Raw genomic sequence first — 13,613 nt, 5'->3', positions numbered from 1 at the left:
CTCACGTTTCACTCTTGATAGGTTAGCCAATCAGAACAGATGGTCGTTAATATTAATGACACCGCGACAGAAACAACTTGTTCTTGGAAAGGCTCAGAGAGATGTGACACACACGCACATGCGCACACACACACACACACACACACACACACACACACACACACACACACACACACACACACACACACACACACACACACACACACACACACACACACACACACACACACACCAGCAGTCACATACACTCTGTCCCCACCTGTACCCCTCTCTCTCTCTCTCTCTCTCCCTCCCATATGTTACCTCTCAGTCTCTCTCTCTGCCCCTCTCCCTCTCTCTCCCTCTCTGTCTCTCTCTCTCTCTGTAAAGCAGGAAATGAACTCAGACGGAGGAGGAAGACAAGCTGAGACTGGCACACACACACACACACACACACACACACACACACACACACACACACACACACACACATACACACACAGTCCTGAGATCAGTCAGTCAGCAGTTCAGGAAAGGGGCGGAGAGAGAGAGAGAGAGAGAGAGAGAGAGAGAAGAGAGAGAGAGGAACCTGTTTCTGAGATTTGGACTCGCCCCTCTAGAAGAGAAAAGCAGAGAGAGAGAGAGAACAGGATGGTTAAATCTGACTTTTGCTCCAGGTAAAAGACCGACATCTATCTATCTATCTATCTATCTATCTATCTATCTATCTATCTATATATCTATATAATCTATATATCTAACTTGTCTGTGTGCCTGTCTCTGTGTGGTTGTTCTGATGTTGACTCAGTTTGTGCTTCTCCACTTCCACATTTGCCTTTCCTTTGTCTTTTATTGTTGTTCTTGGATTTTATGGTGTGGTGTGTGTGTGTGTGTGTGTGTGTGTGTGTGAGAGAGAGAGAGTGTGTGTGTGTGTGTGTGTGTGTGTGTGTGTGTGTGTGTGTGTGTGCGCGTGTGTGTGTGTGTGTATGAGTATGAGTGTGAGTGTGTGTGTGTGTGTGTGTGTGTGTGTGTGTATGTGTGTGTGTGTGTGTGTGTGTGTTTGTGTGTGTGTGTGTTTGTGTGCCGTGCCCACGGCACGCGCATGCTACTTTCAAGTTTTGAGGTTGTTTTTTCCTCTGTTGGACTGTCTGAAGTGTGTGTGTGTGTGTGTGTGTGTGTGTGTGTGTGTGTGTGTGTGTGTGTGTGTGTGTCAGCAGGAATGTGTTGCCGTCCGGGTGTGTTTAGTTCCTGAATGTGTCTTTCAGAGCGCTGTAACTAAACCTGCTAATTAAAATTGCTGTATTGTCAGATACAACACATGTTGTACACAGTATGTATCAGATGTGCTGATATAAAGCCAGTAGGCCTACATGCTTCATACAGTATGTATCAGATGTGCTGATATAAAGCCAGTAGGCCTACATGCTTCATACAGTATGTATCAGATGTGCTGATATAAAGCCAGTAGGCCTACATGCTTCATACAGTATGTATCAGATGTGCTGATATAAAGCCAGTAGGCCTACATGCTTCATACAGTATGTATCAGATGTGCTGATATAAAGCCAGTAGGCCTACATGCTTCATACAGTATGTATCAGATGTGCTGATATAAAGCCAGTAGGCCTACATGCTTCATACAGTATGTATCAGATGTGCTGATATAAAGCCAGTAGGCCTACATGCTTCATACAGTATGTATCAGATGTGCTGATATAAAGCCAGTAGGCCTACATGCTTCATACAGTATGTATCAGATGTGCTGATATAAAGCCAGTAGGCCTACATGCTTCATACAGTATGTATCAGATGTGCTGATATAAAGCAAGTAGGCCTACATGCTTCATACAGTATGTATCAGATGTGCTGATATAAAGCCAGTAGGCCTACATGCTTCATACAGTATGTATCAGATGTGCTGATATAAAGCCAGTAGGCCTACATGCTTCATACAGTATGTATCAGATGTGCTGATATAAAGCAAGTAGGCCTACATGCTTCATACAGTATGTATCAGATGTGCTGATATAAAGCCAGTAGGCCTACATGCTTCATACAGTATGTATCAGATGTGCTGATATAAAGCAAGTAGGCCTACATGCTTGCAGCTATGAAGCTATGAATGTTTCTTTGCATTCCACTGGATGCTAAAAAAAAAAGATACGGTGAGGCGATATGGAAGTGGATGAGAAAATGGAAACGCTATTTCTCCCATGATTGATGATCTCAGTAAAGACTTTCCTAATGAGTTTATGTCTCAATCACTAGTTTCAAGTCTTCTTCAATACAGCCTGATGTCCATTTAGTCAATGATGCATCCAGATCTGACTCCAGCATCATAAACAAGCACTTGGCCTTGGCGGAGGTCAGCGCCAGGGGTGCAGTGCTACCTACCTACATGTATATGACACAGATGATGGTGAGCAGATATGGAAAACGGAGATGTCATGTCAGATCAAGAGACCGCAAAATGGTTAAGGGTTTAAAATTCACTCCTGCTGATTAACGGGCAGCCGACATCGCACTCCACCAGAATAAATTAGATTTGAAAGACAAATCACCTAAAAATGTATTTGAATGGTAAATGTCAGAGCCTAACTGTGTCGTGGTCACACCGCCTTTTATTCAAAACAGAGGAGTCCTAACATCACTTAGAGTTTCTAGTTTCAGGCTCTATTTGTTGCTTCCTTGAAAGATTAATTTGAGTGGAAACTCCTTCTGAATAATAACATTCAGAAGGAGTTTCCACTCAAATTAAAATATGAGGTATAGCACTCCATGTTCTTATAGAGATGTGATTATCTAAACGGCTATTCTAATCATATTAACGGCTATTATAATCGTAAGTTATTCAAGATTCAAGATTATTTTAATAGCCATAGTATGCAAACGTGTTACAAATAAGGAATTTGTCTTTGTGTAGTAGGTATGCAGCGCAGCGATCACAGCAATACAAAACATGAAGTCGACAGAAAGACAATCTTCAAATGATAAATTATAAAGTGTCAAGTAACAGACCTAGCAGATACCGTCATCTATGCAACAGAGATATGTAGCCCATGACTGTTTTCATCCAAACCCCACAACTCTAACCCCACACCCCACTGCCAACCCTCCACTTCCTCTCCCCGCATCCCCCACATGATGCCCCAGATACCATGTGTGTACAACACTATAGGTATGGTGAGGCATGATAAAAGAAGTGATCATGTTAAAGTAGAAAAACAAGGATGTACATAGACTGTACATACAAACCATACATACAGGTAGATAAACATTTAAATATAAATACATTCCTCCACACATACATTTATTCTGTGTGTTTACCTAGGAGGATTATTCCTATCTAAGGCATATCTGTCCTTTCTTACAGTGTCCCAGAGGGGGTTGGGGTAGGTGCATTAGAGGAGGGGGTTGGTAGGTGCATTAGAAAGGCCTTCATTCGTGCAGTAAGCTGTTCTAAAGGCAACTTTCTATAAGCCTCATAGAGGCATCGTGTCACATATCCATTCATCTCTCCAGACACACGTTCTACTTGCATCGGAAATCTGTCGCCAAGCTGAATAAGTGCTCCATGTGTCCACTGTGGGACAGATAGACTTCACTGCATGTGTCCACTATGGGACAGATAGACTTCACTGCATGTGTCCACTATGGGACAGATAGACTTCACTGCATGTGTCCACTGTGGGACAGATAGACTTCACTCCATGTGTCCACTATGGGACAGATAGACTTCACTCCATGTGTCCACTATGGGACAGATAGACTTCACTCCATGTGTCCACTATGGGACAGATAGACTTCACTCCATGTGTCCACTATGGGACAGATAGACTTCACTGCATGTGTCCACTGTGGGACAGATAGACTTCACTGCATGTGTCCACTGTGGGACAGATAGACTTCACTGCATGTGTCCACTATGGGACAGATAGACTTCACTGCATGTGTCCACTGTGGGACAGATAGACTTCACTGCATGTGTCCACTGTGGGACAGATAGACTTCACTGCATGTGTCCACTGTGGGACAGATAGACTTCACTGCATGTGTCCACTGTGTGACTGTTGAGGAAGAGGAGTTTGTTCATATCTCAGTTGTAGGCTCTCCTTATTTGTTTGATTATTGTACCTGCTCTATTAAAAACAGTTGTATTTATATATCATACACTGTATATATAATATACATATATATAAGTATATATGTAATATACACGAGGCGTTTTGGACTCAGTGGCTTGGGCTTGGTCAATGCTTTATGTTGTTTGCCACTTTCCGTCTTATAGATTCGTCTGCCCCTAGTGGCCACACTGTAAAACAGTTCTATCAACAAGTCCTCTTTCTTTCATTAGTTTGCACTGGCACCCACACCCTGTCACATGAGCATGGAAAGTAACATACTTGTAACTTTCTCAAAAGTTCATTTTCACTTTGATTGAGTGCTCTTTATGGAGTAATTGTACTTGTAGTTGAGTCCAGATGTTCAGTACTCTGCCCACTGAACATGTTGGATCAGACAGCAGCAGCAGAGCGCTCTGCGGCTCGCCTATTTCTGTCTTGTTTTTGTTGCTGCGCTTGTTTGTCTCACTGGGTGTGTTACACACGCACGCACATCTCTGTGTGTGTGTGTGTGTGTGTGTGTGTGTGTGTGTGTGTGTGTGTGTATGACCACACCCCGTGTCCATACAGAGGGTAAAGGTTGGGTTGTTCACTGCACATATTGATTGGCTGCTTGGTTTATGATGTCACATGGTTCCAAATGTGACCTCTGCATGGTCTGGAGGTGTGTGTGTGTGTGTGTGTGTGTGTGTGTGTGTGTGTTTGGTGCCACTAGTAATAGTAGTACTATTACTACAGTAGCAGTAATTTAAATAGTGTTGCTTTCTCAAACTAACTGGAACTGATGCGACACACACACACACACACACACACACACACACACACACACACACACACACACACACACACACACACACACACACACACACACACACACACACACACACACACACACACCTGGCTTACGTTCAGCCTCACAGCTGATTGGCCGGCTGAGTGCGCTCTGCCACAAAGCCACTTCCTGGTTTGATGATTGACAGCTCATTCCGCTTGGGGGCGGATCAAGAGCTTTTACACACACTGTGGTTAAAGAGAGAGCCGTGTGTGTGTGTGTGTGTGTGTTTCTTATTGCATGACAGGACAACATTCCAGCCTGGGTGGGTGTGGCAGAGAGGGAGAGAGAAAGAGAGAGAGAGAGACAGAAAGACACAGAGAGAGACACAGTCAATGAGAGAGACAGAGGGAGAGAGACACAGAGGGAGAGAAATGGCATGAGGGGGACATAGAGAGAGAGAGAGATAGGGGAGGAGGAAGAGACAGAGAGAGCAAGCGAGAGACAGAGAGAAAGAGGGAGTGAGAGAGACAGAAAGAGAGAGAGACAGAGAGAGGGAGACACCATACGATATTAAATACTTTATTAATCCCCCGGGGGGGCAAACTGAGTGCCAGCATACATAGGACAGACTGACAGAGTGTCACATACATATAGATAGGACAGAAAGACAGAGTGTCACATACATATAGATAGGACAGAAAGACAGAGTGTCACATACATATAGATAGGACAGACAGACAGAGTCACAAAAATATAGATAGGACAGACAGACAGTGTCACATACATATAGATAGGACAGACAGACAGAGTGTCACATACATATAGATAGGACAGACAGACAGAGTGTCACATACATATAGATAGGACAGACAGACAGAGTGTCACATACATATAGATAGGACAGACAGAGTCACATACATATAGATAGGACAGACAGACAGAGTCACATACATATAGATAGGACAGACAGACAGAGTGTCACATACATATAGATAGGACAGACAGACAGAGTGTCACATACATATAGATAGGACAGACAGACAGAGTGTCACATACATATAGATAGGACAGACAGACAGTGTCACATACATATAGATAGGACAGACAGACAGAGTGTCACATACATATAGATAGGACAGACAGACAGTGTCACATACATATAGATAGGACAGACAGACAGAGTCACATACATATAGATAGGACAGACAGACAGAGTGTCACATACATATAGATAGGACAGACAGACAGAGTGTCACATACATATAGATAGGACAGACAGACAGAGTGTCACATACATATAGATAGGACAGACAGACAGTGTCACATACATATAGATAGGACAGACAGACAGAGTGTCACATACATATAGATAGGACAGACAGACAGTGTCACATACATATAGATAGGACAGACAGAGTCACATACATATAGATAGGACAGACAGAGTCACATACATATAGATAGGACAGACAGACAGAGTCACATACATATAGATAGGACAGACAGACAGAGTGTCACATACATATAGATAGGACAGACAGACAGAGTGTCACATACATATAGATAGGACAGACAGACAGAGTGTCACATACATATAGATAGGACAGACAGACAGTGTCACATACATATAGATAGGACAGACAGACAGAGTGTCACATACATATAGATAGGACAGACAGACAGAGTGTCACATACATATAGATAGGACAGACAGAGTGTCACATACATATAGATAGGACAGACAGACAGTGTCACATACATATAGATAGGACAGACAGACAGAGTGTCACATACATATAGATAGGACAGACAGACAGAGTGTCACATACATATAGATAGGACAGACAGACAGAGTGTCACATACATATAGGACATACAGACAGAGTCACATACATATAGATAGGACAGACAGACAGAGTGTCACATACATATAGATAGGACAGACAGACAGAGTGTCACATACATATAGATAGGAGAGACAGACAGAGTCACATACATATAGATAGGACAGACAGAGTGTCACATACATATAGATAGGACAGACAGACAGAGTGTCACATACATATAGATAGGACAGACAGACAGAGTGTCACATACATATAGATAGGACAGACAGACAGAGTCACATACATATAGATAGGACAGACAGACAGAGTCACATACATATAGATAGGACAGACAGACAGAGTGTCACATACATATAGATAGGACAGACAGACAGTGTCACGTACATATAGATAGGACAGACAGAGTGTCACATACATATAGATAGGACAGACAGACAGAGTCACATACATATAGATAGGACAGACAGACAGAGTCACATACATATAGATAGGACAGACAGACAGAGTGTCACATACATATAGATAGGACAGACAGACAGTGTCACATACATATAGATAGGACAGACAGACAGAGTGTCACATACATATAGATAGGACAGACAGACAGAGCATACATATAGATAGGACAGACAGACAGAGTGTCACATACATATAGATAGGACAGACAGACAGTGTCACATACATATAGATAGGACAGACAGACAGAGTCACATACATATAGATAGGACAGACAGACAGAGTGTCACATACATATAGATAGGACAGACAGACAGTGTCACGTACATATAGATAGGACAGACAGACAGAGTGTCACATACATATAGATAGGACAGACAGACAATGCTACAACAATAGAACAGGCTATACATGTCTCAAGCAGTAGAACAAAAAGAACAGTCCGCAGTAGGCTACAGTGCAGCAACATCATTAACAACAACAGTCAATAATGACTAATCAATAATGATTAAAAAAGCTCACTGCAGCAGGTACAAAGGACTTTCTAAATGTGTCAGAAGAGCACCTAGGCATAACAAGCCGATTACTGCAGCAGGTACAAAGGACTTTCTAAATGTGTCAGAAGAGCACCTAGGCATAACAAGCCGATCACTGCAGCAGCTCTTCAGCTCACTAAAAACAGCATGATCCTCCTGAGCTTCCTACACAGGATGGTTTCGAGAGTCAGGCATCAAGCCAATGATGGATCCAGAATTCCTGATCACTTTATTGATCTTGTTTCTGTCATCAGTTCTTAAGCCGCTCCCCCAACAGACAACAGCATCAAATAACACACTTTGCTCAAATGCTTTGGTAAAAGACATGAAGGAGTGACCTGCTAACATTAAAAGACTGGAGCTTCCTAAGAAAGAACAGACTGGACTGGACCCTTTTAAAGATGGCACTGGAGTTCCCTCTCCAGTCTCCTTACTTATAGGAGGGGACTACCTCTATGGCCTCACCTTTGATCAAAACAGGAGGTCCTTATAGGAGGGGACTACCTCTATGGCCTCCCCTTTGATAAAAACAGGAGTAACTGCAGCCTTTTTCCTTCTAAGATCTATAATAAGCTCTTTGGTCTTGCTTATGTTTAAAATAAGGTGGTTGTCTTCACACCATTGCACAAATCGATCTACCTTTTGTTGGTATGCTAGGTGGTTGTCTTTGTTGATGTACAGGAGCCAACAAGTGCAGAGTCATCAGAAAGGGAGGTGGCAGCATATGCTGGACTGAGCCTGCAGTTGGAGTTCAGATTCAGATTCAGATTCAGATTCTTTTTTATTTGACACACTTGACAGGGTGATACAGTACATCATAAGTGTAGACAAATAAAGTGTGCAAAAAGGGGACCCCGAGGAAGCTTACAGAGCTTTTGGTGGAGACCCACAAAAAACATACATTGCAAGAATCCTATGCAAGTATCCTGTACAAAGAAACGATGTAGGACAAATACACAAACAAAACAGAGACAAACAAAAGGGGACTGGCCTAATACCCCTAACAGCAGATAGGTACGAGACGAGACATAACAGACAAGACAATATCCCAATCAACTAAATTAAACATAAGTGGCTAGTAGTTGCTTCTTAAGTATTTTTTTTAATGAGGGCGGGGGGGGGGGGGGGGGAATCTCATTTTAATTTTTTCCCGTTGTCTTTATTTTTGTTTTTGCTCCAAGTGAAATGTTTTATGGTCGGTCACTCACGATTGATTCAGTAGGTCACGGGTTGGCCTGGTTGATTGATTCAGTAGGTCACGGGTTGATCCAGTAGGTCACAGGTTGATTCAGTAGGTCACGGGTTGATTCAGTAGGTCACGGGTTGATTCAGTAGGTCACGGGTTGATTCAGTAGGTCACGGGTTGATCCAGTAGGTCACAGGTTGATCCAGTAGGTCACAGGTTGATCCAGTAGGTCACGGGTTGATTCAGTAGGTCACGGGTTGATCCAGTAGGTCACGGGTTGATTCAGTAGGTCACGGGTTGATTCAGTAGGTCACGGGTTGATTCAGTAGGTCACGGGTTGATTCAGTAGGTCACAGATTGATTCAGTAGGTCACGGGTTGGCCTGGTTGGTTCCAGCCTTAGAACTCATTATAAAAGGATTTTTCAAACTGTCTGTGGAGTAAATGAATGGGACAGTCACTTCTGGGGCAGGAGATGTTATGTGACTGTTCAGCTCTAGAGCCATCCTGACAGTAAGTACGGGTCAGGAAACCTCACCCCATTGAACGAGTCAGCTTATTTGTGTCAGATAACCTGTCTGTTGCTGGCAAAGCTTTACAATACGTGGAGAAGGATGAGGCTTCAGATGGATATCCAAAAGGAGACTGGAGCACACGGATCAAGTGTATAGAGGTTTCTTTATTGACTAACGTTTCGACAAGTGTGTCTTCATCAGAGTCATATACGGCAATGACATTTTGTCTGTTAAATAACCTCCCCACAATTCAAGCTTCCATATTTCTGTGACAGCTGAACCGCTAGCTGTCACTTTCTGCAACCAGTTCGGCTCCGCCCACAAAATACATAATCACTGTTTCCAAACATATAAGAGGTCTATAGTGAGAAGAGAAATGGAGAGAAAACAGTGCCTTGGGGGACGCCAGTGTTCATAATGGTCTCTGATAACTCGCCACCAATTCTCACATAGTGTGTGATGTCAGGTAGTCAAGGTAGTAGAGAGAGTTTGTTTAGTTTATTAGGATCCCTAGTATTAGCTGCAGCAAATGCTACAGTACAGCTATTCTTACTGGGCTCCGGCACATCAAATGCTACAGGACATAAGACGTAGGTACAGTATATTTACATAACATACAACATATCAACATAGCAAGATAGAGAGAGGGGGGGAGAGAGAGGAGAGGGAGGGAGAAGGAGAAGAGTGCCGTGGGTCATGGCTGCACATTCCAACATGCCGCCTCACTCACTCACACACACACACACACACACACACACACAGAGACACACACACACACACACACACACACACACACACACACACACACACACACACACACACACCAGGTGTGTATTACCTGGTGAGGGGTTGGCCCTGTCCCTGACTGCATGTTCATTTAACTCTTTGTAGTCCAGTTCAGACCCGCTGACAGGTCACATGACTAACTGTGGTCATGAGCTTCTGTGTGTGTGTGTGTCTCTCTCTCTGTGTGTGTGTGTGTGTGTGTGTGTGTGCGTGTGTCTCTGTGTGTGTGTGTGTGTGTGTGTGTGTGTCTCTGTGTGTGTGTGTGTGTGTGTGTGTGTGTGTGTGTGTGTGTGTGTGTGTGTGTGTGTGTGTGTGTGTGTGTGTGTGTGTGTGTGTGTGTGTGTGTGCGCATGCGTGCGTGCGGTCAGGCTGTCTGTGAGCTTGTGTGTGTGTGTGTGTGTGTGTGTGTGTGTGCGTGCGGTCAGGCTGTCTGTGAGCTTCTGTCAAGCTGCTCGTTCTCAGTGAGTGTTCTCAGTGAGCACACAATAACCTGATAACTGATAATAATCAGGTAACTGGCAATAATGTGATTTTGGCGTTTACATGCACTAAATAACAGGAAGTCACCTCAAAGTGTGTGAGTGGACATTGAGATTGAGCTATGCACTGAATACAACCAGTGGTGTATAAAGTACTCGAAATCCATACTTGAGTAAAAGTATAGATACTTTACCAGAAAATGACTTGGGTAAAAGTCAAAGTCACCCATTAAAATATTGAGTAAAAGTCTTAAAGTAGCTAATATTTTCTGTACTCAAGTATCAAATGTATTTTTTTATATTAAATGTACTAAAAGTTAAAAGTATTGAAGTAAAAGTACAAGTAAATCCTGTTTATAAAAAAGCAAGCGGTCCGGATTGTCAGAATGTTTAGCTTTATTGTGAGTTTGCTTACATATTTATCTTATAGTCTGCCATTTGAACTGACTGCAGGTTTTGGCACAAGTGCCTGCTAGGCTGTCATGGCGATGAGATACTGTATCTCCATCAAGGGGAAATATATAATAATCATCATCATCGTCATCATCATCATTATCACCATCCATCATGGACATCTCCTCCAAATAGTTAATATGCCTGGATATTGTCACGGCCAAATAAACAGTTAATCAATGTTAATCAACTGTATAGAAATTGAAACTGACGTTACCTTTCTGAAACACATGACATTATTTGGGCTGTGACAAAATAGCGACAGTTACACCAGACTAGCAACGGAAATACCACAATTTACTTTCAGCATAAAATGCTTCTCACCTTTGGAGAAACAAATACATCCTTTCAACGAATGAAACGGAAAATCAAAATACTTGTTTTGATGTTAAGATTACATAGGCATTAAACGGTGGCTGTAAAGCATTACTCAAGATGAATATTAAGATTTTATTATTTTATTTTGAAATCCCTAAGCAGAAGACCTATACTTTTATGTTCTGGCTGCGTGGATGCTTGACCAATTTGGAGCTTACCTCAAGAGACGCTTGTTTTCTTGTTTTCTGGTGGCATATTCCCTCGTTTTGGTTCCATTGGACACAATTTAAGACAATGTAAAGTAATAAACCGTGGGATTTCAGCCTGTGGAAACTTGTAACATGGATGAAAAGACTTGGGAAGCACTGATGGTAAGCGATTGGCAAACGCAACTTGCAACACAAGCACTGATTCGCTAGCCAGGCTACTGATTCACCACAACACCAGCTGTTTGTTTATTTTATAGTAACGAGTAACGAAGATGCTTTTGGGAAATGTATCAGAGTAAAAGTATAGATTTTATTACGAAAATGTAGTGGAGTAAAAGTGAAAGTTGAAAGAAAAATAAATGCTCAAGTAAAGTACGCTACAGATAGGCTACTCAAAAAAATACTTAAGTACAGTAGACTAACAAAGTATTTGTACTTCGTTACTTTACACCACTGAATACAACTGATGATTCAGCAGAAAGCTAGGTGTGTTTATTAGATTTCTCATAATCTGATAAGGGCTTTTATCTGATAAAGGATATGGGTTTATGCTGTTTACACGAGCGCTTGAATAATCTGGTAATAGCCTACTAGGAATCTGATAATAATGTGTTTAAAAGGCACTCATTATAAACATAAGGGATCATGTTGGTCATTATTGGAAGATAATTGGAAGATAATCCCCACACTTCAGTGCCTGATCAGCCTGAAGGGGCTTATTTTCTAATAAGGACTGGCTTGCTGAACATTATCCCACTTATTAAATGGCTACTTACTAAAGACAACAATTAAGCTCAATTTATGCTTTGTCTGCCGACACTTTTGGAACGGTCGCCGACAGAAATGAGGACTTGAGTCGACACTTTCAAGTGTCGGCGAGCAGCAGTGTCTGCTACCTGGTGAAATGTCTAGTGTCGCTGACTACGCCACAAGTCTGATGGGCTATATAGACGGCACGCGCTTGACTTCCTTGTTTTGGTTGGGGTCCACCCGCTAGTTTTCGCTCGATTGAAATGAATGAACGTGTCCCCGCTATTTTTATCAGCCTGTCCTTGATGTATGACTTCGTGAAAATCACAAAGAACGTCGTGACCAATTCCCCAGAGAGAGAGGAGGTGAGTTGTGTGGTTGTGTGCTGTTTATATGCGGCTGCAGCCAAGTACGTTACATCTTGCCTCCGAGGTGGTTTCACTGTGCATTTCGTTCCCTCTCTTCTCTTGGCTGTCTGCAGCTGCTTACGGTGCAGCCACATCTACGCGACGTTTGACGTGGGCTGACGCTGCTGCCCATCCACTTTGTATAGAGAGCCGCAGTAACGAGTCCGGAAATCATCGATGCTAACAGCCCTGGTTCAACACAGTTTTCGCCTATGGGAGTTTTGAATGGGTTTTTGGCGCGATGCTTCTAATAATCTCTCTGGGCAACGCTGGCTTAATCAAACGCGAACCAGTGTTTAGTAACATCATCTTCACACACGAGGACCACTTTTACGAGTTTTGAAGCTTTTACTTGCCGTTAAAAGGACGGCTAGCTAGCAAACGGCTAAATGAGACTACACTTTTGAGTCGATGGGGATATATACGTCAATAACGTCACCACTTCAAAGGGCGAACACGGAAATTCTCTTTCCCTCACCTGGTTCAGCCCCGTTCAGCCCGGGGTAATCAGTGCACACATCAACAACAGTCCAGGTTGAGTGCTGACGTGACGTGGAAGCCTATGCGACAGTGTGTAGTTCTGGATTAGCTTAGCTGGAGCATTTTACTTCTAGGGCTCGCATTTACGCTTCAAAACTCATGAAAGTGGTCCTCATGTGTGAAGATTATCCCGCTGAACCTTGGTTCGCGTTTGATTAAACTTGCGTTGCCCAGAGACCTTATTTGAAGCATCACGCCAAAAACCCATTCAAAAATCCCATAGACAGAAACAGTGTTGAACCAGGAAGTTCGGGACT

The 13,613-nt window shown here is 42.8% G+C and overlaps 1 protein-coding gene across 1 annotated transcript in view; it reads left to right on the top strand.

Moving 5' to 3' along the window:
* Nucleotides 1-622: 622 nt before the first annotated feature.
* The window catches only part of LOC310787866 (uncharacterized protein), a gene marked incomplete at its 3' end in the record, with an annotated part of 43,190 nt that continues 30,199 nt past the window's right edge, over nucleotides 623-13,613 (top strand). Inside the window, exon 1 of the mRNA XM_083649327.1 lies at nucleotides 623-656. The remainder of the gene's footprint in view (nucleotides 657-13,613) is intronic.

Source organism: Poromitra crassiceps (genome assembly GCF_964638095.1).
Source record: "Poromitra crassiceps genome assembly, chromosome: 13".
Lineage (NCBI taxonomy): Eukaryota > Metazoa > Chordata > Actinopteri > Beryciformes > Melamphaidae > Poromitra > Poromitra crassiceps.
Note: the sequence above shows the minus strand (reverse complement) of the source record. Positions and strands in the feature narration are given on the sequence as shown.